The 26,333-nt window shown below is 39.0% G+C and overlaps 1 long non-coding RNA gene across 1 annotated transcript in view; it reads left to right on the top strand.

Moving 5' to 3' along the window:
• LOC145534224 (uncharacterized) overlaps positions 1-26,050 on the top strand; it is a 33,675-nt gene extending 7,625 nt beyond the window's left edge. The window contains exons 2-3 of the long non-coding RNA XR_014074358.1: positions 11,331-11,417; positions 25,866-26,050. This is a non-coding gene — a long non-coding RNA (uncharacterized LOC145534224). The remainder of the gene's footprint in view (positions 1-11,330; positions 11,418-25,865) is intronic.
• Positions 26,051-26,333: the final 283 nt, after the last annotated feature.

Here is a 26,333-nt window from a genome sequence, read left to right as displayed (position 1 = left end):
ATTATTCTGAGTATCTGATATTGAATAGAAACACACACATGTATATATGTGCATGTATAATAATATAATAAGCCTTATATATCTAACTTGGGGGAGAGGGGAAGAAACCAATCTCATGACTTGACCTTATCTGAATTTTCCAATTTTAAGTGACTCACAACTAATGAAAAGCATTAATAAGCTGCATCTTTTGTGTGTCCTATTATATGGCTGATGTACATGTCTGATTATTTGAATAACATTTTTATTATTTGAACAACATTTTTACAGCCCTTCATCTTCTTCATAAATGCCTATACTTATTTGTTACAAACAGAAAGGAATTTCGTCTCACATAAGACTGTTTACAATACTATTTTCACCTTCTTTTTCACTATAAAGCTCTATTTATTTTATACATTAGAGTTGGAAATAAGATATAATTGATTTGTTTCCATCTATACTCTCAAAAAATTACTTTCTTATATTTCCTGCATGTGCTGAATATGAACCCAAAAATTTCAGACACACTTCCTGTATCTTTTAAGTGTAACTCTAATGTAAAATCCTTGCAAATAAAAAATGCAGACAATATATTATGTTATTTTACAATGATGCAAAGATGTATATTTTTCCAAAAGCTCAACTGAGTTATATATGACCTGATATATCCGTTTTATGCTTTTCACTATATTTTATCAGTAACAACCTTTGTTTACCAAAATATCAATATTACCCTAATTATACATAACTCAACAAACTGTGAAATAAATTAAAAACTTTAATGTTGAGAAAAGGATATAAAGTAGCCCTATAGAGCAAAAACATATTTTATTCTGGGATGCTCTGAAAAAATAAAACTTTTAGGGAAATCTATATGCATTCTCTGAAGAAGCCAAGGGATTATTTTGAAGTTGAAACAGAAAATCATATTTCTAGACATTTGAGAATCTGTTGGGTCTTTAAGTTTTTCTTCTTCAGGGACGGTTTTGACAGATCACATTTATAACATATTGCTGATGCTAACAGCTGTCTCTGCATAAGATGCCCATTTAACTCTTCTCCAAGGCACGCTTCAGGCTCTACCTCATCAGGAATACAGTAGAAAAGTCTAGGGGCTCCCTTATGTTATGTTCTGGTTAAGCTTCTTCTTTATCATAAGTATTGCAAATTGGTACGTTCTGCAAAATGACCCCATTACACATGATGGCTGTCCAATAAACTCTTAGTCGCTCAGCTGTGTTCAACTCTTTGCAAACCCATGGATTGTTGCCCAACAGACTCCTCTGTCCATGGGATTTCCCAGGCAAGAATAGTGGAAAGTGAAAGTTTACAGTCCATGGAATTCTCCAGGCCAAAATAATGGAGATGGTTGCTATTTTGCTCTCCAGGGGACCTTCACAACCCAGGAACTGAACCAGGTCTCCTGCATTGCAGGCAGATTCCTTACCATCTGAGCCACCAGGGAACCCAATAGGCTGTGTATTATCTACAGTTATGAAAAACTGTGCTTTTGTTTTCTCATTCTCAGTTCAGTTCACTCAGTCATGTCCGACTCTTTGCAACCCCATGGACTGCAACATACCAGACTTCCCTGTCCAACACCACCTCCCAGAGATTGCTCAAACTCATGTCTATTGAGTCAGTGATGTCATCCAACTGTCTCATGCTCTGTCATTCCCTTTTCCTCCTGCCTTCCATCTTTCCCAGCTTCAGGGTCTTTCCCAATGAGTCAGTTATTTGCATCAGATGGCCAAAGTATTGGAGTTTCAGCTTCAGTATTAGTCCTTCCAATGAATATTCAGGACTGATTACCTTTAGGATGGGCTGGTTTGATCACCTTGCAGTCCAAAGGCCTCTCAAGAGTCTTCTCCAACACCACAGTTCAGATGAGATCGGGCGCGTTCAGGGTGATGTGGTCATAGACAACACCACAGTTCAAAAGCATCAATTCTTCAGAGCTCAGTTTTCTTTATAGTCTAACTCTCACATCCACACATGACTGCTGGAAAAACCGTAGCTTTGACTAGATGGACATTTGTTGGTAAGTAATGTCTCTGCTTTTTAATATACTGTCTAGGTTTGTCATAACTTTTCTTCCAAGGATCAAGTGTCTTTTAATTTCATGGCCTCAGTCACCATCTGCAGTGATTTTGATTTCTCATTCTTAGGAAGCCTAACCAGGACATCAAGACAAATTTTTTCCAGTGTATATTCTCTGATTGGGGTGCTTTGTATATCTGAGTAAGATCCTAAAGTGGACAAATGTAGTTTTAGTGATTATATTTTTATATCACAGACATCATAATAGAAAATTGGATATTTCTATTATATTTCATTCAGTTAAGTATCTCATAAATCTGATGAGTGACAGGGGTCAAATGATTGATTAAATTGATTGACTAGATTTATTCCTGTTTGAAATATAAATTAATATGTTTAAAAGCAATCTTGTTGCCTTCCACACAATAAATTGTAAAGGGATAGATGTGAACTTGAGCTTAGAGGGGAATGAAATAATATTGTTGTTGTTTAGTCACTCAGTCATGTCCAATTCTTTGCAACTCCATATACTGCACCACTCCAGGCTTCCTTCTCCTTCAATATCTCCCAGAGTTTGTTCAAACTAATGTCCATTGAGTAAGTGATGTCATCCAAACATCTCATCCTCTCTTGCCCCCTTCTCCTCCTGACCTCAATTGTTCCCAGCATTAGGATCTTTTCCAACGAGTCAGCTCTTACCATCAGGTGACCAAAGTATTGGAGCTTCAGTTTCAGCATCAATCCTTCAAAAAATATGCAGGGTTAATTTCCTTTAGGATTGACTGGCTTGATCTCCTTGCAGTTTAAGGGACTCTCAAGAGTCTTCTTCAGCACCACATTTCGAAAGCATCAACTCATTGGTGCTCAGTCTTATTTATGGTCCAACTCTCACATCCACAAATGACTAATAGAAAATCTATAGCTTTGAATATATGGCCCTTGTTGCAAAATGATGTCTCTTCTTTTTAATACACTGTCTAGGTTTGTCATAGCTTTTCTTCCAAGGATAAAATGTCTTTCAATTTCATGGCTGCAGTCACTGTCCACAGTGATTTTGGAACCCAGGAAAATAAAACCTATCACTGTTTCCACTTTACCCCATCTATTTGCCATGAAGTGATGGGATGCAGTGAAGTGATTTCCTGAGAAATCTGTATGCAGGTCAAGAAGCAACAGTTAGAATGTCACATGGAACAACAGACTGGCTCCAGATTGGGAAAGGAGTATGTTAAGGCTGTATATTATCATCGTGCTTATTTAACTTATATGCAGGGTACATCATGAGAAATGCTGGGCTTGATGAAGCACAAGCTGGAATCAAGATTGCTGGGAGAAATATCAATAACCTCAGATACGCAAATGAGACCACCCTATGGCAGAAAGTGAAGAACTAGAGCCTCTTGATGAAAGTGAAAGAGGAGAATGAAAAAGTTGGCTGAAACTCAGCATTCCGCAAACTAAGATCATGGCATCTGATTCCATCACTTCATGGCAAATAGATGGGGAAACAATGGACACTGTGACAAACTTTATTTTGGGGGGCTCCAAAATCACTGCAGATGGTGACTACAGCCATGAAAATAAAAGATGCTTACTCCTTGGAAGAAAAGCTATGACCAACCTCGACAGCATATTAAAAAGCAGAGACATGACATTTTCAACAAATGTCTGTCTAATCAAAGCTATGGTTTTTCCAGTGGTCATGTATGGATGTGAGAGTTAAACTATAAAGAAAGCTGAGCACCAAAGAACTGATACTTTTGAACTGTGGTGTTGCAGAAGACTCTTGAGAGTCTCTTGGACTGCAAGGAAGTCCAACCTATGCTATGCTATGCTATGCTAAGTCGCTTCAGTCGTGTCCGACTCTGTGCGACCCCATAAACGGCAGCCCACCAGGCTCCGCCGTCCCTGGGATTCTCCAGGCAAGAATACTGGAGTGGGTTGCCATTTCCTTCTCCAGTGCATGAAAGGGAAAAGTGAAAGTGAAGTCGCTCAGTCGTGTCCGACTCTTAGCGACCCCATGGACTGCAGCCTACCAGGCTCCTCCATCCATGGGATTTTCTAGGCAAGAGTACTGGAGTGGGGTGCCATTGCCTTCTCCGCATATTGTGATAGATATCAATAATTATACATCAGAAACAATCTGATCACAATATATCAATTACTTCATAGCATGTGTGCAAATGAAGGCTTTATGAGAGAGATTAAGCATGTTACCTGCTCAGATAATGCTGCTCATTTTGCTGTAGTAGAATGGTGAATATCATTTAAAAGTCCACACCACTCATATTATTGCTTATGTAAGACATGTCTCTATTTCCCTAAACTTGCATAGGACTGCAAGTTTCATTTATCATCATCATCAAGGAAGTCCAACCAGTCCATCCTAAAGGAAATCAGTCCTGAATATCCATTGGAAGAACTGAATTTGAAGCTGAAACTACAATACTTTGGCCACCTGATGTGAAGAACTGACTCGTTGGAAAAGACTCTGATGCTGAGAAAGATTGAAGGCAGGAGAAGAAGGGGATGACAGAGGATGAGATCGTTGGATGGCATCACTGACTGGATGCACATCAGTCAGTTCAGTTCAGTCACACAGTTGTGTCCGATTCTTTGTGACCTCACGGACGGCAGCATGCCAGGCCTCCCTGTCCATCAGGAACGCCCGAAGTCCACCCAAACCTGTGTCCACTGAGTCAATGATGCCATCCACACATCTCATCCTCTGTCGTCCCCTTCTCCTCCCGTTTTCAATCTTTCCCAGCATCAGGGGCTTTTCAAATGAGTAAGCTCTTCCCATCAGGTGGCCAAAGTATTGGAGTTTCAGGTTCAACATCAGTCCTTCCAACAAATATTCGGGACTGATATTCTTTAGGATGGCCTGGTTGGATCTCCTTGCTGTCCAAGGGACTCTCAAACATCTTCTCCAACACCACAGTTCAAAAGCATCAATTCTTCAGCACTCAGCTTTCTTTATAGTCCACCTCTTACATCCATACATGACTACTGTAAAAACCATAGCCTTGACTAGATGGACCTTTATTGGAAAAGTAATGTCTCTGCTTTTTGATATGCTGTCTAGGTTGGTCATATCTTTCCTTCCAAGGAGTAAGTGTCTTAATTTCATGGCTGCAATCACCATCTGCAGTGATTTTGGAGACCCCAAAAAAATAAAGTCTGACACTGTTTCCACTCTTTCCCCTTCTACTTTCCATGAAGTGATGCAACCAGATGCCATGATCTTACTTTTCCAAATGTTGAGCTTTAAGCCAACTTTTTCATTCTCCTCTTTCACTTTCATCAAGAGGCTCTTTAGTTCTTCTTCACTTTCTGCCATAAGGGTTCTGTCATATGCATATCTGAGGATATTGATATTTTTCCCAGCAATCTTGATTCCAGCTTGTGCTTCCTCCAGTCCAGCATTTCTCATGATGTACTCTGCATATAAGTTAAATAAGCAAGGTGACAATATATAGCCTTGACACACTCCTTTTCCTATTTGGAACAAGTCTGTTGTTCCATGTTCTGTTCTACTGTTGCTTCCTGACCTGCATACATATTTCTCAAGAGGCATGTCAGGTGGTCTGGTATTCCCATCTCTTTCAGAATTTTCCACAGTTTATTGGGATCCACACAGTCAGAGGCTTTGGCATAGTCAATAAAGCAGAAATAGATGTTTTTCTGGAACTCTCTTGCTTTTTCCATGATCCAGTGAATGTTGGAAATTTGATATCTGGTTCCTCTGCCTTTTCTAAAACCAGCTTGAACATCTGGAAGTTCACAGTTTACATATTGCTGAAGCCTGGCTTGGAGGATTTTAAGCATTACTTTACTAGCGTGTGAGATGAGTGCAATTGTGCAGTAGTTTGAGCATTCTTTGCCATTGTCTTTCTTTGGGATTGGAATGAAAACTGACCTTTTCCAGTCCTGTGGCCTCTGCTGAGTTTTCCAAACTTGTTGGCATATTGAGTGCAGCACTTTCACAGCGTCATCTTTTAAGATTTGAATAGCTCAACTGGAATTCCATCACCTCCACTAGCTTTGTTCGTAGTGATGTTTCCTAAGGCCCACTTCACTTCACATTCCAGAGTGTCTGGCTCTAGGTGAGTGATCACACCACCGTGATTATCTGGGTCGTGAAGATCTTTTTTTGTACAGTTCTTCTGTGTATTCTTGCCACCTCTTCTTACTATCTTCTGCTTCTGTAGGGTCCGTACCATTTCTGTCCTTTATTGAGCCCATCTTTGCATGAAATATTCCCTTGATATCGCTAATTTTCTTGAAGAGATCTCTAGTCTTTCCCATTCTGTTGTTTTCCTCTATTTCTTTGCATTGATCGCTGAGGAAAGCGTTCTTATCTCTCCTTGCTATTCTTTGGAACTCTGCATTCTAATGGGTATATCTTTCCTTTTCTCCTTTGCTTTTCACTTCCCTTTTTCCCACAACTATTTGTAAGGCTTCCTCAGACAGCCATCTTGCTTTTTTGCATTTCTTTTTCTTGGGGATGGTCTTTCTCCCTGTCTCTAATGTCACAAACTTCCATCCACAGTTCATCAGGCACTCTGTCTATCATATCTAGTCCCTTAAATCTATTTCTCACTTCCACATTATAATTGTTAGGGATTTGATTTAGGTCATACCTGAGTGGTCTAGTGGTTTTCCATAGTTTCTTCAGTTTATGTCTGAATTTGGCAATAAGGAGTTCATGATCTGAGCCACAGTCAGCTCCCATTCTTGTTTTTGCTGACTGTGTAGAGCTTCTCCATCTTTGGCTGCAAATAATATAATCAGTCTGATTTCGGTGTTGACCATCTGGTGATGTCCATGTGTACAGTCCTCTCCTGTGTTGTTGGCAGAGGGTGTTTGCTATGACCAGCGCGTTCTCTTGGCAAAACTCTATTAGCCTTTGCCCTGCTTTATTCTGTACTCCAAGGCCAAATTTACCTGTTATTACAGGTGTTTCTTGACTTCCTACTTTTGCGTTCCAGTCCCCTCTAATGAAAAGGACATCTTTTTTCGGTGTCTGTTCTAGTAGGTCTTGTAGGTCTTCATAGAACTGTTCAACTTCAGCTTCTTCAGTGTTACTGGTCGGGGCATAGACTTGGATTACCGTGATATTGAATGGTTTGCCTTGGAAATGAACAGAGATCATTCTGTCGTTCTTGCGACTGCATCCGAGTAATACATTTCGGACTCTTTTGTTGACTATGATGGCTTCTCCACTTATTCTAAGGGATTCCTGCCCACAGTAGTAGATATAATGGTCATCTGAATTAAATTCACCCATTCCAGTACATCTTAGTTTGCTGATTCCTAGAATGTTGATGTTCACTCTTGCCATCCCTTGTTTGAGCACTTCCAATTTGCCTTGATTCATGAACCTAACATTCCAGGTTCCAATACAATATTGCTCTTTACAGCATCGGACCTTGCTTCTATCACCAGTCCCATCCACAACTGGGTGTTGTTTTTGTTTTGGCTCCATCCCTTCATTCTTTCTAAAGTTATTTCTCCACTGATCTCCAGTAGTATATTGGGCACCTACCGACCTGGGGAGTTCATAGTTCAGTGTCTTACCTTTTTGCCTTTTCATACTGTTCATGGGGTTCTCAAGGCAAGAATACTGAAGTGGTTTGCCATTCCCTTCTCCAGTGGACCACATTCTGTCAGACCTCTCTACCTTGACCCATCCATCATGGGTGGCCCCACATGGCATGGCTTAGTTTCATTGACTTAGACAAGGCTGTGGTCCATGCAATTAGATAGGCTAATTGTCTGTGATTGTAGTTTCAGTCTGTCTGCCCTCTGATGCCCTCTCTCAGTCCCTACCATGTTACTTTGTTTTCTCTTACCTTGGATGTGGGGTATCTCTTCACAGCTGCTCCAGCAAAGTGCAGCCACTGCTCCTTACCTTGGATGTGGGGTAGCTCCTCCCAGCTGCTGCCCCTGACCTCGGACTGAGGGTATCTCCTCTCGGCCGCTCTTGTGTGCCATTGCAGCTGCCTGTGCTTCTGCAGGTGACAATATAGAGCCTTGATTTATTCCTTCCCAATTTTGAATCAGTCCATTGTTCAATATTGGGCTTTTCCGGTGGCTCAGATGGTAGAGAATCGACCTGCAATGCAGGAACCCTGCGTTTCAATCCCTGGATTGGGAAGATCCCCTGGAGAAAGCCATGGCAACCCACACAAGTATTCTTGCCTTGAGAATCTCCATGGACAGAGGAGCCTGTCGGAGGACAGTCCATGGGGTCCCAAAGAGTCAGACATGACTGGGCAACTAAGCACAGCACACAGCACACAGCACACATGGTTCCATGTTAGATTATAACTGTTGCTTCTTGATGTGCACATAGGTCTCTTGAAGGCAGGTAAGGTGATCTGGTATTCCCATCTCTTTATTAATTTTACACAGTTTTTTTATGATCCACACAATCAGAGCTTTAACATAGTCAGTGAAGCAGAAGTAGATGTTTTTCTGAAATTCCTTTGCTTTTTCTAAGATCCAATGGGTGTTGGCAATTTGATCTGTGATTCTTCTGCTTTTTCTAAATCCAGCTTGTACATCTGCAAGTTATTGGTTCATGTAGTGCTAAAGCCTAAGGACGGATTTTGAGCATTATCTTGCTAGGGTGTGAGATGAATGCAGTTGTACAGTAGTTTGAACATTCCTTGGCATTGTCCTTCTTTGAGACTGGAATGAAAACTGACCTTTTCCAGTCTTGTGGGCAATACTGAGTTTTTCTAAATTTGGTGGCATATTGAGTGCAGCACTTTAACAGCATCATCTTTTAGGATTTGAAATATCTCAGCTGAAATTCCATCACTTCTACTAACTTTGCTCATTGTGATGATGAGAGAGTCAATTTCTAGGTATGCTGATAAGAAGTCCAGGGTACCCAAGGAGGAGAGTGGGGTCTGGGGTTCTCAAGGAAGAGAAAGTGACAACAAGTTTTTTTTTTTTTCTTTAAGCCTAGAGCTGAGATTGCACAGTAAAACAACTTATCTTGCTCAAGGATATTTTTTCCCTTAAACTCTGTACCAAAGATTATATAACAACTATGTATCCTACTTGAGGACATGTTTCTCCTTCTTGAGAACCTTCTGACTAATCCTGTCATCTTAAAATGTGTATTATGGGAGTGGGTCTGGTAAGATCTTTCTATTGTTAGTCCTAATTTTAATTTAAAATGTAAATTGTGGGAGTAGATCTGGTAAGACCTTTACAACCTTGAGATATTCTTTTGATTTACTGTAATAACAAATTAAAAAAAGTATATAGCTCCCTTGCTAAGACTAGCAAAGGGGGCATTCTCTGTCCCCCTTCTGATGTCTATGACAGAAGCTTTCTCTGTCCCATTTTATACTTTAATAAAATTCTGCTACACAAAAGCTCTTGAGCGATCAAGCCTGGTTTCTGGTCTCAAAGCTAAATCTTCTTCTTTGGAGATCATGAATCTGACATTGTTCACCATAAGCTCTCAATAGCTCAGCTGGAATTCCATCACCTCCACTAACTGTTCATTGTGATGGTTCCTAAGGCCCACTTGACTTTGCACTCCAGATGTCTTCCTCTAGGTGACTGATAACACCATCATGGTTATCAAGGTAATTAATACTTTATTTGTACAGTTCTTCTGCATTTTCCTGCCACTTCTTAATCTCTTCTGCTTCTGTTAGGTCCATAATACTTATGTCCTTTATTGTGCCTTTCTTGAATGAAACATTCCCTAGGTATCCCTACTTATCTTAAAGAAATCTAGTCTTTCCCATTCTATGGTTTTCCTCTTTTTCTTTACATTGTTCACTTAAGAAATCATTCTTGTCTCTCCTTGGTATTCTTTGCAACTCTGCAGTCAGTTGGTTATATCTTTCCTTCTCCTTATTCCCTTTTGCTTCTCTTTTCTCAGCTATTTGTAATGCCTTCTATTTGTAATGGTTGTAATAGCAAACATTTTGCCTTGTTGCATTTCTTTTTCTTAGGGATGATTTTGGTCACCACCTCCTATACAATGTCATAAATCTCCATCCATAGTTCTTCAGGCACTCTATCTATTAGAGCTAATTCTTTTAATATATTTGTCACTTCCACTGTATAATCATAAGGGATTTGATTTAGGTCATACCTGAATGGCCTAGTGGTTTTCCCTACTTTCTTCAACTTAAGTCTGAAATTTGGAATAAGGAACTCATGATTAGTAGTTTATGAGAAATCATTATTATCTGTTATGATAATCCTTACCTCTTAACAATAATGTTTCCACACTCCTGGAGTCTTTTGATTTACCAGTATACCAAAAGTTTTCACATATGTTACCTTATTTCCAATAACCAACAACAACAACAAAAAAAGAGGAAATAAAAATCATGTTCAAGTACAGATAATTTTTTAAAAAACTACTATTTTTTAAAAAATCTAGTTACTTAACAATTTGGTAAAATGAGTTGAAACAGTGAGCTAACTTACAGTACTGAAAGTGTCAATTTTAAATGAGTTCATAATTTTTTTCAGTTTTCCAATTTTTAAGAAGAAATTAAATCATCATGGTAATTAACAATGCCGCAAAGCTAAAATGACTGCAGAATTAGATATATGTAGGTAAAGGACGTATTCTAAGCAAAAGCAGCAGTTTGAAAGGCAACAACTACAGTCACAAGTGTGTCCCCTTCTTGTTTTACGTGTTATTTCTGCCATGTAACAGCAATGCATTAATTCAATTTCATCAAATCATGGAGAAAAGGTAAATTTATCAAACTTTATTGATTTTTTCTTCAGAAATAAATTTTATCATAACAGTGATAGAAAATTTACTCTGAATGGAAAATATGGTTGTCAAACTTGGAAGGCAGAAAGCTTGGGGAAAATATCTTTAGTCTCACCATTTTTCTTCTACTTTCTTCTAGCATCTTTTTTTGCCATGACTAGATCATGCCTCTGCAAGCATAATGAGCAGTGCCAGGTTAGGACAACATGGTTAGGCTAACTCCTGATCTAGACACACAGAACTAACAGCTCCTGGCAAATTGGCCAAACCACCCACTTGTCTGTTTCTCCTGGTATAGCCACAGGGTCCTTACACAATCTCTAGGCCTTCCGCCCAGTGACATCACCGGAGCTCTCAGAACAAGACAAGCATAGCATGCATGCCAACCAAATCAATGGGTGAATACGCAGAAATATTGCTCATAGAGTTCTAATTGACTTGATGACACTTAACTCTGAACTCTCAAATGTGCAGAGTCATTGAAAAGAGCTAAAATGAAATATATCCATCAAGGTTTGTGTCTCCACTTCATTCACAGCAGCACATGAATTGCACCTCAGATGCACCATCATCCTGTGTGATGAAGAGTGAGGAGGAGAGAAGCCACAGTAAACCAGTGCAGATCAAGGTAAGCATGGTCACTGAAGGACCCAGGAGAAATGAAAATGCTTGGCTCTAGAGAGGTCTTATCTAGAGAGTGGACAAGGAAGACAAAGAGATTGATGCTGAGGAATCTCCCCGAAATATAAACTCTCTTTGTAGCTTGGAATATTCCCTCTGTATGCTTCTAGGTTATCTAACAGTATGCTATTTTTACTTTGTATGTTTGGTTATTATTTTAGATCAGGGACGGTATAATCTCTCTGACCAACCTCAGTGCATAGCAGCCTGGAGCCAAAATGTTTTATTCATGAATGATGTCTTTTTTTTAATAAACTATAAAAATGTGAAACAATAAAAGTGATATATACCTAATAATGAGTGAACCAATAAACCCACTGGGCAACTTTGCTCTGCAAGTGGAAAAAATTGACTTTGTATAACAAATTGCAGAATTATTAATCCTGTTTGAAACCCTTTTTATATCACACCATTTACTTTAATTCTTACTAGTTTGACCATTATCATATATTATGCATTTTTCTTTGTACTTTTTGGGAGGGGAAGTGGCGACTAACATGTACTCTTGAACTTTCAAGGCCTTGGAGCAAGTTCAGGGGAAGGCCCTGGCCAGCTGGCAAAGGGAGGGGGAGGGAGGCTCCAGGCTGCTAAAGATGCTTTCCACATCTTGATTGACAGAAACCTCCAGTTTTCCTCTGGAAGAATGTTCTTTCTCCAGGCAGGGTGAAAGAGAAGCAAACAGAAAGAAGCAGGTGCTTGCCTCCGGTGGCTTCCAGTATGTTTATCACTACATCTGCCAAAGAACATTCTTCTGTAATTAAATAAATAAATAGAAGTGATTTCAAATTCCTGAAATTTTAAAGGAATTCTGAGAAAGAAAACAACAATGTAAGTGTTGAGACCTATATTAAAAAGTTAGTCCCCTTGCAAATGATTACCAGGGTAGCGAGGGAAAAAAGGAACACGGAAAGCATACAATGTTGACACACTTGGAGGGAAGGTTATTAGCAATGCAAATATGAAACTACCTTATCTTGCATTAATGAATTAGACTGAGAGATATACAGCATACTTGACGGCTTTATATTAAAAATTTTAAACATTTTGAGAGACAAAGATCCCACCCACCTATTTTGGACACCATTCTCAGCTGGAGCCTCAATCATGTACATCCTAGGTTCTAGTTTTTATCAAATGCATGCTATAGTGAGAAATTCTGGACTCACCATCCCACTAGGAAGAAAAACCAGGAATGATATTGGTATGGGACGTAAGGGGGCACAAAATATGTGCTTGTTTCTCTGATTGTGAGGTAAGTGAGCTATGGTAGGAGAAAGGGATAATTGGAAGAACGTATTTCACTGTTTCCTTTGGGCATTGTCAGCACAGCAACATTGATGGCTACAGTCCTGAGGGGCTGTCTTCTCACCAGGGTGCTGGAGAAATGGCATCCCCTTTGGTGGGTGTCCCCTTATGAGAAATCACTGTGCATCAGAAAGGATATATCGTATACCTAGAATGGGAGAAGTAAATATGGCAAGATGAGCACAGGCGGGTTCTGTGAGGACTTTCTGGAGCAAAGTCTTGAAATTATTATGGAACCTACATTAATTTCCATTTTGCTGTAGTTCAAGACACCTGTACTGCATACTGATGCAGGGAATAGGGCCTGGAGGAATAACATAACTTCTAAAACCATCACCTATTTAGACAGAGACAGCTCTGAATAGATTTCTGGTCTTCTGACTTGACCAAAGTCTTTCAGTACATTCATCACACTCTAGCTAATATATAAGCACATTAGAATCTATTGACTCAATCATTGAATAAATATGTATTTACTTATTTATTTAGATTCTATTATGGACTCTGGGAAAACATTGCTGGCATCATATAATTTATGGTCTAATCAACAGCAAAACAACAACATATAATTATATAATATGTTAGGCACTGACAGTTTTAATGCTTCAAAAATAAAGCAAGAAAAGGAGCTTGAGTATTACAGGAGGACTATTTTTTATATTAATTAATTGGAGAATCTTTGATTGTGGGGTGAAAATTCACCAGAGACATGAAAACAGTGAGAGAATAAAACCAGCAAATTTTGGAGGCAAGTCTGCCATCCAGTGAAACAGAATGGAGCTGAATTTACCTGAGACTCAATTGGCTGGGAAACTGGCATGGTTCTGCTGAGACATCATGCAGAGGATAAGGAGAGAAAGTTGCAGAAAGCACAGGGCCAGAGCTTGATGGGCATTGAAGGCAACCATTCAGTATTTGGACTTTATAGAAAGAGTTATAGAAAACCGTGGCGACTTAGGGTCAGGGCGTTAAAATGATCTGATAAAGGTTTTAAAAAAATCACTTGAGCTTCTCTGTTGATTGTCAGGAGGTGAAGAATGGAAGTGAGGAGACCCATTAGAAAGGAAGTATAGTTGTGCAGTAGAAAGAGAGAGAGATGATGGTGACTTGCATTAGAAGTAGCTATGTAACTGACGAGAAATGAACAGATTCAGGAGGTGTAATGGGAAAAATTAGCTTACATTGTTTACTGCATCGGGGTGGGAAGCAGTGTAAGTGGTGAAGTTCACGTAAGCTACGTGAATGGTAATACAATTTATTGAGATAAAGGTAAACATGCTGGTGATCTAGAGAATATATATTTTATCTTACATATGCTAAGCTTCTGATATCTGGAGACATCCAAGTAGATGACTTGTCTATATATGAGAGAGTTGATTTCCATACATGGATAATAATAGATATTTCAGTAATATTTTATGTTATTGGCAGAATAATAAATTCAAATAAAGGCAATCCATACAAAATATTTTTGAACAGACTACTCTAGTCACTTCACTAAATAGAATCCTCTATATCTGTAGTAAACTTAAGAATGTTTTATCTTCCTTCTTCCTTTCTGTTTTGGAAGGTAGAACCAAGAAAGATGGAAAGAAACATGTTCAATAATGTGCTGTAACCTCTGTGCACAATTCCCAAGAGACTATCATTATGAAAGTATGTAAACTACAATGCTATACATAGTATCACAAATGTCAGTAGAACTAGAAAAAAAAAATGTTTCATGGACTTTCAAATTGCACAAGTACATTGTGGTTGATTAGACTGACGACAAATTCTGTGGACACGATCATCTATTTGCTGTGACATCACAGGTCTTTCAATAACACTTAATTCCCACCTCCCCATTCTCAGATAAATTGTTAACTTCCACTCATTTCTTCTGGGGTTTTATCCTCTCGGGTTTTGTCCTGTTCCTTCATTTGGAACATATTCCCTTGTCACCTTCTTCTGCCTAAATTGCTGTTTTTATTTTTATGTATTTGGTAGTTTGGGTATGTTTCCCAGCTTTGGAGAAATGGTCTGTTTTTAGAAGGTGTCCTAGGTGTCCCAGCAGCCCAGTCCTCCTAAATGATCCAGCAGTGGCCCCTATGTGGACTGTTTCTGTTGTGGCAGACTGATTAAGGTGAGCAGTCTGGTAAGTTGGCTGACTCCCATTCTGGTGGGTTCTTAGGGACCACCTTGGGTGGAGGTTGCTGGCTGCTGGAAGGCAAGATTGGGTCATGAAGTGGCGGGGTGCAGAGCCCTCGGGGTCCTAAAGTTGGTGTTGGCCCACCGGTGAGCAATACTGTGTCCTAAGGTATCTGGCTGCAGGATCCAGGGATCCCAGAGCTGCTGCCTGCAGACCGGATGGAATGGTTAAGACCTAGAGTGTTCCAGGTCCCTTACTGGCCCAGTGTGGGCCGAGCTGTGTCCCAGAATGTCTGGCTGCAAAGCCCCAAGGGCCCCACTATTGATGTCAGCCCTCCAGTGGGTGATGGTGTTTAGTCGCTCAGTCGTGTCCAACTCTTTGTGACTCCCTGGGACTTTAGCCTACCAGGCTCCTCTGTCCAAGGGATTTTTCAGGTGAGAATACTGGAGTGGGTTGCCATTTCATCTTCCAGGGGATCTTCCTGGCCCAGGGATCAAACCTGTGTCTCCTATGTTGCAGGCAGATTCTTTACCCTCTGAGCCATCTGGGAAGCCTAGTCCCCTGGAAGGATCCCAGGGCTAGTGCCGGCAATAAATGTGGAACCACGTCTTGGGCCTTCTTGTATACAGGGCTGGGTCCTAGGATGCCTGTGGGTTCTAGGGGTCTTAAGGTGGCCAATGATCTTAAGACTGCTGGTGGTAGGGCCTGTGTCCTGTCTCAGTCTTAGGAGTCCTAATACCTTCACATATTGGCTGCTGGGTAGGGCTGGGTCTCAGTACTAATAAGCCAGAGGGAGGGTCCCAAAGAGATGCTTGCCAGCACCAGTGTCCATATGGTAAAATGAGCTCCCAAAATTATGCTGCCAGTGTCTCTGTCCTTAAGGTGAGTTCTAGCTGACTCTTGCCTCTCTGGGAGTCTCTCCAAGGTCAACAGAAAGATCTGAACCAGGCTCCTTTCAAATGACTGCTTCTGTTCTAGGTTCTGAAATGTGTGGGATTTCTCTGTGGTCTTTAAGAATGGAGTCTATTTTTCCAGCGCCTTCTGGCTCTCCTAAAAATAATACTCACTGGCATCCAAAGTCAAACGTTCTGGAGGCTTGTCTTTCTGAGTCAGGACTACTTACTGGACTGGGGACCTGAGACTGCTTGTTTCTTTGAGAGAACTTCTGCAACTCTAGTTACCCAGACAGTTTTGGGTTGCCCACTCAAGCATATGAATCTTGACTATACCCTATGTCTTTTCCTAGTCTTCACATTTTGTGATTTCTTCTTTATATCTTTCATTATGAAGATCTTTTCTGCTAGTCTTCTATTTCTCATCAACACTGCTCTGTAAAAGTGAAGGTCAAAGTGTTAGTTGCTCATTTGTGTGTGACTCTGCAACCCCATGGACTGTAGCCCACCAGGCTCCTCTGTCCATGGGATTCTCCAGGCAAGAATGCTGGAGTGAGTTGCCATTTCCTTCTCCAAGGGTTCTTCCTGACCCAGGGATTGAACCAGGTTTGGGTCTTGCATATTGCAAGCAGATTCTTTACCATCTGAACTACCAGGGAAGCCTAGTGTCTCTGTAATAGTTGTGACTTATGTATGCCTGTGGGAGGAGGTAAATTCAGGGTCTTCCTATTCAACCACCTTGGCTATTCTTCCTATGATCTTCCTTTTGGAGTTTTATGGAGGAAAAAATTTGTAGTACATTTAATAGAAAGAATTTTGAAAATGCAAAGTGAATTTATTCACATAATAAGTAACATGAACTTAATAAATGTTGAAAATAAGTACATATAAAAATAGCTTAGATAAATTAGTTGATTCAACCAGTATTATAAATAAAAAATGAAAACATGTACCAAGTGTCTTGGATTTGTCCCTAAGATGTGAGAATAATTTCAAATAATATATAATACCAGGCCTTTCAACATATAAAATTCTTCTCTGAATGGGGATTGGATTTGAATCTTTGTGTCATTTTTCCTGTTATTATGTAGCACAGGGTAGCAATTAATTCTTGTGATTTTCATACCAAATAATCAGCATCTTTCTTAAAACTTTTCCTTTCTGAAATATCTACCCCCTAGCCCAGAGCTATTTTGTCCTCATCCAGTGTCATCTTTGGGTGAAAGTAAAAGAGATATTATTCAACTTCAATGTTTTTGTATTCCTTGTAATTTAATATTACTTATGATGCAAGGTTAGTCTGGCTTCTCAGAATGTATTTTCTAGGAAAGATGCTATAGCAAATATAACTGTGATGTACACAGCCTAGAAGACAGAAATTTACTCATTTTATTTTGAAACACTCATTTTCAAATTCTGGAGGGATAGAAACACAAACACTTTCATTTTAATAATTGCTTTGAAAAGGTATTTGTTTAACTTTTATAGGGATACAGAGCTGAGGAGGGCCTTCATTTTCATGAGCTGCCAAAGATTTAAGGGCCTGAGTCCACCCCTCTGCAGGTTTCATTCTGTCATCCAATGGTCTTGTCTATCCCACTTTGGCCATAATCCGGATATGTTGAGGCAGTGACAAAGCTGAACAATTTAAGGCAATGACCTTGCCCCTGGACAGATGTGGTTCAACACCTTGTACAAGCAGCTAAAGTGATTAATGTATTTTCTCTGAATACAGTAGACAGTTGGCAAAATCACATGCATATTAATCTTGCATGGCACACATACACATCTTGTTATGTGCAGCAGATATATTTTTAAAATCTTTGATGCATCAAGCAAAGAATCATCCTACTGTATGCTTTAAGGCCTGATGAGAAGTACTGAGTGATATATTAGATTTCTGAAGTTGTCGGGGGTGGGTAGGTACAAAGAGCTTATCCTGCTAGAAAGAAGAGGATATAATGTTCTATTGTTGCAGAAAAAGCAAAATGCTTTATGCTTCTCAAAGTTCCTAAGGGGATCACCATTAAACCCTGGAAATTATTTTTTATCTACATCATGAGAGGGGAGTAAGGGCAGAATGGTGTTTAATGCTTTTCCTTTCAGGAAAGTTTGTAGCATTTCAAAGCCTTTGGTGTCTCCAGCTTAAACTAAATCAGTACAGTCATAAAAGTGTACCTCCTCCTCCACAAACCTTCTCACCGACTGTTTTAAAACCTACTGCAGTGTATAACTAGAGAATTTAAGACATTTTATGTGTTTGGACAATGAACTTGAATGCAGAGCTTTATAAGGCTAGAAAGGTACATGAATTAATAACTTTGTAATTTTATCGACTTGGTAAGGAAGGTAAAGATATGAACCAAGGCAAGAAAATTCATGACTGGCATTTAAATCCCTGATTTGGGAGGTCCTTCTGACATGAAAGTAAAGTACAGATGAAACTCATGGGGAAAAGAATACCTTGGTGTTATTTATGGATTAATTTCAAAACAAACTTTCTGTTACTTCACACCAGTAAAGATATGCTTGATGGGATAGTGAAATATAGCCTTTTCCTTGTAGCTGGGAAATATTTCTAACATCTCTGAAACACAGGATTTTGTTGGAGAGAGGCTGATCTGCTTTCTGTTTGCCCTTCTGACAAATTGCCCTCCTGTCCCTTTAGATGTGCCTACCCTTCTCTTTCCCTGTCCTCCATGAAATACTTGCTGAACACGTGCCACACCCCAGTTCCCACACCTTTCTTCATATGGGTTCCCCTCCACAGAGCTCCCTTCTCCTTGAAATTCAGCTCAACCTTCACTTCTGTCTAAGGTTTTCTTGTTGTTGCTGTTCAGTTGGCCAGTCATGTCTGACTCTATGTGACCCCACGGACTGCAGCACGCCTGTCCTCCTTGTCCCTTGCCATCTCCCAAAGTTTGCCCAAGTTCATGTCCACTGAGATTTTCTTAATAGTAATCAAAAATACACATATCCAATATCTACTGGCTACCGTCTATATTTATAACCACAAGTGTCTATTTGCAACGTAGCTATTACAATACAAGATCTCAAATTATATATGCATTATGTGCATACATTACTATATATTATATAAATTATATTATCATATACACTATATGATTATATAACTAGATAATTGTATAAATGTACATATATACATATGTACATATGTAGTGCTGGAGAAGACTTCTGAAAGTCCTTTGGACAGCAAGGAGATCAAACCAGTCAATCTTAAAGGAAATCAACCCTGAATACTCGTTGGAAGGAATGACGCTGAAACTCATCTGATGTGAACAGCCGACTTATTGGAAATGTCCCTGATGCTGGGAAAGATTGAGGGCAAAGGAGAAGAGGGTGTCAGAGGATAAGATGGCTGGATGGCATCACTGATGCAATGGACATGAACTTGGACAAACTTCGGGAGATTGTGAGAGACAGGGAGGTCTGGCCTGCTGCAGCCCATGGGGTCCCAAAGAGTTGGACACAGCTAAAGCAACAGAGCATGTATGCATACATACATATATTAATATATATACACACAAATATAATACAGAAAGATTAGGAGAAAGAGAGAAGAGAAAATTTGTCATTGGTATTCTTCATAGCAATAAGTCTGAGCAGTATCGTGCTATACAATCAAGGACTCTTTTCAAGGCAAGGGACTAAGGATCAGGGACATTACTATACTTAGATGAGGCAGAAAATGAAATAAAAATCTAACAAACACATACCCACATACACACACATAAACCACGTTTTTCTTGTATATGTTTTTAGAAAATTGAAATGGGAAAAAGTACTCAAGCAAATTATGTTTGCTGCTGCTGCTGCTGCTGCTAAGTCGCTTCAGTCGTGTCCAACTCTGTGCGACCCCATAGACAGCCAAATTGTGTTATTAATGTATAATTTCTAATATTCAAAGGCTAGAATGTTAGGTGTGCTGGTCATCTCCACCAAAGCACAATGGCAGGGAGAGTTACTGAGAAGGAGGAAACAGTGTGATTTTAGATGTGAGCCTCAGTTTACATCCAGCCCAACTAAAGTTATAAAATATCAGAAAAGGTGTGCATGCTGATGTTCATAAGTCATCTAGTTGATATAATTTTTTCGTCGTTGTTTCACATGGGATCCTAGATCAACAGTGCTTCTTGTGTCATAATATCCATAACATGTAGCTAGCAAATGTGCTTCTCTCCATTTTCACCATGCACTGAACTGAGTATGTGTGTGATTGTGTGTGTGTAAATGGGGCAAGGGATCAAACTTGATTTTAAAATCTTTATTTACACAAACTTGAATTTACCCTAAGCCAAACAAAGGAAACTTTATTGTGCATTACTTCATATCGTTAATCTCACTGACAAGCAAAGGAGCTATGCAAAATTGGAACAATCTTGGGGAAAATATCGAGCTTTAAAATTATCAAACTGCTCTGTGGCTTGAAGCAGAGCAAGACAATGTAAGCAGGGCTTCTGTCAGATGATATCTTCCACTCCATAGAACATGTTATTTAGTTCAATTTTTGAAGCAAATCTAAGAGAAATTGTCAAATATGCCATTTGCCTTCATCTTGTAATAGTATTAAGCAATCGTGAGCTCAGATGGCTTCTATTCACATGCTTTAGTCACCACCATGGATGTCTTACGAGAAAATATCCATCTCCTTTTGAAAAAGATACTTTTTTGGAAGGTTATACTGGTGCCGGAATTCTACTGGAACTGTCTTAGAAAAGTATTTCTTTTTATTGATTTCTCTGCAGTCAGGAGATTTGCAGACAGCTGTAAACATTGAGGAACAGTTTAGGAATTACTCTTCAGAGGATCTTACTGGTGCTCCTTGATACAGATTGCCCCTCCTTTTGCAAAGTGAGATTTGAGAATCCTTACTTCTTTTGCCATTAGTTACCTTAGTTTTGTAAATCTTGGATTTACTAAAATCAGATTCATCAAAATTTGTTGTCATCAGGGTAAAGCTGGCATCAATTAATTGTCTGAGGTGATGTATAAGTTTGTATGTTAAAGATCATGTGAAAATTTTGATGTTTTTTGCTCATTCAAGTTTAAAAGTAATTGAAGTTCACTTATCAATTAATGTATTTTCATCTAGTCTCGTATTTTCATAATTTTTATATTCCTTTTTTTTCAAAAATGGCAGTATCTTAATAAGATAAGAGGATATATGTACAAATTAAAGCTTAAAATGACAGTATTTTTGACAGAAAGTAAAATAAATATTTGCGTTCATATTCATATATCATAAAAGCTGGTATGCATTCATATTTTTGAATAAATTAATAAATGAGAATGAAAAGGCAGCTCTTCCCTACACCAGAATTTCATTAAAAAAACAAGGAAATAGCGAATCACCATAAGACAAGCATCATAGTAAATTTGTCACAGATAATTTCCAGTAAATTATTTGAAAATTAATGAGTTAAAGTTTAAAATGAAAAAGTATACACATTATCAAAGTAATTTTCCCAATGTATTGATAAACTACAGTGGCAAAGATGGTAACTTTACAGTAAAGAAACCGGAAGACATCACCTTAATAATATGATCACAGTTAACATCCCAAGGAGTAAGGCATACATCATGATCTCCTTAATATGATATATTGAGAAGGACACAACATAATTCCTGGGATATTGCTGCTGAAAATTCATGACCTCATCCCAATTAGGATAAAATATCAGATAAATTCAATTTGAGAAACATCAACAAAATAATTGTCTGGTACTCTTTAAAAGCATTAAGGTTAGGAAAGACAAAGAAAGGCTGTTTAACCTTAAAGATTGAGGACATTGAGGAAAAATATTGGTAAATGTGATGTGGGATCCTGAATAGACTCTTGAAATAGAAAAAAGGCAGTAGAAGAAAAACAGGTAAAATTCAATAATGTCTGTAGTATAGTTAATCGCGTTGTAGCAATTCTCATTTTCCAATTTTGACAACTGTGCATTGATTATATAAGATATTCATATTAGAAGAACCTGAGAAGGGATAAGTTGGAACTCTCTATAATCTTTTGCAACTTTTTAAAAACGTAAGTATAAGGTAGCCAAAAATATTCATTTGAATTAAACTGTTAGAGAAAAAAGTTTATAATTGTATATGTCTGCCTGCATGCGTGTACTATACACCATCTACCAATAGATAATACGCGTTTGTTTCTATTTTACTAGAGAAATGTTCTTATCTTTTTAACATTAAGATCTGTAAAGATGCTGAAAATTTTAAAATCACTTCTCTAAGAATTTAAGCTAATCAGTTCCTTGTTTGGTTTTATAAAACAACTTTTCACATTTTCCAACACCTCCTCCTCTTTTCCTCAGCCCTCACCTTTTCTCAAGTAATCTCCTCTGCCTCACCTTGTGAATTACTGAGCCTAGCCCAAGGTACAAACTATGGGTCAATTTGGCTTTATTTTTTAGATTTCTGTGAACATAAGTCTAAAACACAAAATGAGCCCTCAGAGAAGACCACATATATTCAGAAGAAATATTTTTTGTGTCATGAAGCAAGAAAACTCAACTAGTAATTCAACCTAGATTACAGTGTTGGCTCTATCTCTTTTTTCCATTCGAGAAAGTCTCTTAGGCTTTTCTACTTTACTATGCAACTGCCAGCATCTTGCGACTCTGCAAAGCTTTAGTTTCCTGTCTGTTAAGCAGAAGTAGTATTTAACTCACAACATTATTGTGAATACAATATGAGAGATGAGGGGAAAAGCACAGCGCTTGGCAGTGGTGAGTGGTAAGTAACAGTTGTCAACATCTCCTTTTGATATTCTCAAAGACAAACTAAGTCAGAATAAAATTAATAAGACTGGGACCACTTTCTACTCGGTCTTCAGGTACATTTGGCAACACTTGGCTGACTGCAAGAGGACAAGCAAACAGGATGGTGGTGGTGGGTTAGTTGCTAAGTCATGTCCGAGTCTTGTGACCCCATGGACGTTAGCCCACCAGGCTCCTCTGTCCATGAGATTCTCCAGGCAAGAATACCAGAGTGGGTTGCCATTTCCTTCCGAGGGGATCTTCCTGACCCCAGAATCAAACCCAAGTCTCCTACATTGTAGGCAGAATCTTTACTGACTGAGCTACAAGGGAAGTCTTCATATGGGGACATGTCGAAAAGGAAGGATGCTCAACAGAGGAAGAGGCTTCTGTGTCCAGTTTCTAGAATAATTAGGGAGTGAATGTGGTCCATCCCCACTTTTATATGGTCAAGCTGTCATCGCGATCCTTATGGATGTGGCTACAGGTCATGTCTCAGTCCCCCTTTTGGTCATTTTCCCTACTGAAATCAAGAGATTAACCTTGACTCAGGCCACTGTGCCATCATCATCACTAGGTCATCACTGACCATGTTGGGTCCCTCCTTAAAGGTTTTATCCTCATAGTCTATCTTGTTGTCTGGTTGAGTGTTGCATGATCACCTGTTGTATAGTCCAAAATGACAGCAGCTGCCCTACAGCATTTAACATCCTGGAAATGACACACTCACACTCGTTGACTGATATGTACCCTTCCAGCAATTTCAGAGAGCAATCTTTCTTTGATGTCTCTCCCAGTAAACAAAGTCTCTCATTTGAAGATTATGAAGAGGCTGTTTAGAAAAACGTTGTTGAAGGGTATCTTTGACCTACTAGTGATAACACTGGTGCACATGAATTCTTTAAATAATTTTGCCATGTCTGCATGTGGCAGTGCAGGCTCTCGGGTGGGATATAAACTACCTGGTGTGTTTTCCAGTCACAAATTCATAGGTACATAACTCACATGGCACCAAAGGGGTAGCTTGGATGGCCACAACAGCCATAGACTGTGCTTTTAGCCAGAGGAGTTCAAGAATTTCTGAGAGTTTTGCTAGTTATTCACTGCTTAAGAATGCCTTTGGCTTTTTCAACCTTTCTAAAAGATGGTTGTGAGGTGGTACATGGTGGTCAGTGCAGTGTAGTTTTTGAGTAAGAAGAAACACTTAGTAGATTTCTTCTACAATAGTTACTGAATACTGTGTAATTTTATTAGTTGGTATAAAGGTCTATCTGCCGCAAGCTGGAATCATAAAGCAGCTTTTTAGCAAAGGTGAGAGTTATAACTTCGCTACGACTTCTGCACAACTTGCATTTGAAGAGCTTACTAAGACATGGATTAATTGATTAATAAGTCAGGTAAACTAGGAGGATTGTAAGAGTTTCACTGACTAGCTGTCTGACTTTAATATGCTTAGGAAAATCCCTAATACTATCCTAGAACCAAGGTTTAAATTCACTTGTGGAGGACATTTAAAGCTTATGAACTGAGTGGACCTTAGAAGGAGTTGGCTGATGAAAGTGGCAGGAAACTTGTGAGGAAATGGTTCAGGGAATAGAGAGGGAGAATGTGGACCTGAAGAGTTAGCAGTGCAGTGGAGCATGAGGGAATATGAAGTGCACAGGAAGGTAGGGTTCTAATGGGGAAAGCGGTCCTTTGTTTCGTGCTGTCAAAATCTTTTCTGACTTTGGCCAAAGAATCTTTTAGAGAAGCTAATTTGAGTCAGAATTTCACTTAGAAACTTCAATGTACCAATTAAAATTTTTCCCGCTGGACTAAGTATTGTATTCCCCTTTTCCTAAGACATCTTTCAAATGAGTAACTTTTGCTAGATCAATGCTCCTCAAAGTGGTATTAGAGACCCACTTTACTAACATTTGCTAAATGACATTGGTGAAATTCTGCCATTTAGAGAAATAAGCACAAGAGTTCATATTGTAAAAGTACGTATAGGAAGATGGGAGTTTCTTCAGAGGCAGAGAAGCTTTCGATTAAGGAGACCCCATGAAATGTGGTCACAGTCAGTAGAAAGTAGTTTGTGGATTTTGTGCCTCAAATCTCTAACTTTAAGGTTAGTTACATCTAAACACAAATTTGACAAATTGTACCACATTCCCACCAATGGAAAAACAAGAATAATCCCTCTGTGTGAGGCCAATCTCTCAGGATGAATAATCAAGATATAGGGGAATCTCATCCAATTTTGTTGGCAACTAAGAGCAAAGTGTGTTGCCCTCAGATTACACAAGTCTGGAGAAAATCACAAACTTCTCAGCCTGGGAAGCTGGTTGGAACAACAGACTTGTACCTTGAGACCTCCCTCCTTATAACTAAACAACATTTAAAACTAATACAAGCAGAGTCATATCACCAAGGATGTGAACCAAAAAGCGGACTTCCAATAAGTGCAAAAAGCCAGAAATGAACAAATGAACAAAATGCCAGAAGAACTCTTAGACAAAGAGGGTGGACCCTTTGAAGAAGGCTTACTCCTCTGTGCAGTGGGAGAAGCAGCTGCAGCTCAAGAGGCCTGGGTAGGATTAGTTCCTGCTCAAGAGCCAAAGTCCACATCATGGGTATATCTGGTGTGTCTAAGTGTGGCACTGAGATAACTGTCAAAGAAAAAAAAAAGAAAGAAGAAGAAGAAGAAGCTAAGTCAGCAACAAAATTAACAAAGGCTGTTTATTTGTAAACTTACTGCTAGGATCCCTGTCTTCCTTCACTTTTGTTTCAGCAGGGATTCAAAGGTGTTAGAAAAGGGGATACATTCTATAGACCAAGAAAGAAGAAATACTGAAATAGTCTCTGTCAAATGTTCTGTTACACTGGAATTTTTAGAAGTGGGTAGATTTTTTGATTGTTCTTAGGAACAGATGATTGTCCTCAGGATGCAAGAGAACAAGCTCTTTGGGCACATTTCAAAAGAGGAAAGATTGCTCAGTATTAGGGCAGAGGATTTTCTGTGGCCAATCATTTCCTGGAAAAAGCAGGGGTTGCTGGTGTTTTTTGCACTGTCATAATAGTCTTTACTGTGGTAGTATCTGTGATGTTGATGTTTGGCAGTTTCTTTCTATCCTATTACTATAATATTATATGCAGTTTTAGAGGAGAAATGTACATCCAGAATTTGAGCTCTTTCACTGACAACAATTAGAACAGATTTTTCCTTATTTGGCTATATACTTTTTCCATCTGATGAATTTGTCATATCCTCTCTAAATTAATGCCTTCCTTTGTTTTAGCTTTCATCTGAGAAGAGGATGATGATATTCTCCTAGGATATCTGATGTGAACTTGCCTGTATCCCAGGAGTTTGAACAGACTTTTCAAAGAGCAATATTACTGAGTACTGAGAGATCCAATGGCCACAGCTGCTTGCCTGGATACCTTCCAGCCCACTTCTAATTAAAACTAACCTGATCATAAATAAGAGACTAAGGATTTGCTAATGTTTTCACTAAATGCTCCATCTTAAAATCATGTACTCTGGAGGCTATATTTCTTGGACAGCATATGCCTTTACTGAATGATGAAGCCCCCAAGTATAGTGTCATAACATGATTTATTCATAATACTATTTTATTATCATAATACATTTATTATCTGCAATAATAAATCTTTTTTTGTTTTTTCCTAAATAAACTGAAACTTGCTTAAGCCATTTCCTCTCACAATGTTTAACATAATGCCATCTATACTTGACAAAGAAC

Source organism: Giraffa tippelskirchi, chromosome 14 (genome assembly GCF_054371585.1).
Source record: "Giraffa tippelskirchi isolate mGirTip1 chromosome 14, T2T-mGirTip1v1.2.pri, whole genome shotgun sequence".
NCBI classification, from domain to species: domain Eukaryota; kingdom Metazoa; phylum Chordata; class Mammalia; order Artiodactyla; family Giraffidae; genus Giraffa; species Giraffa tippelskirchi.
This window is presented reverse-complemented; position numbering and strand designations above follow the sequence as displayed.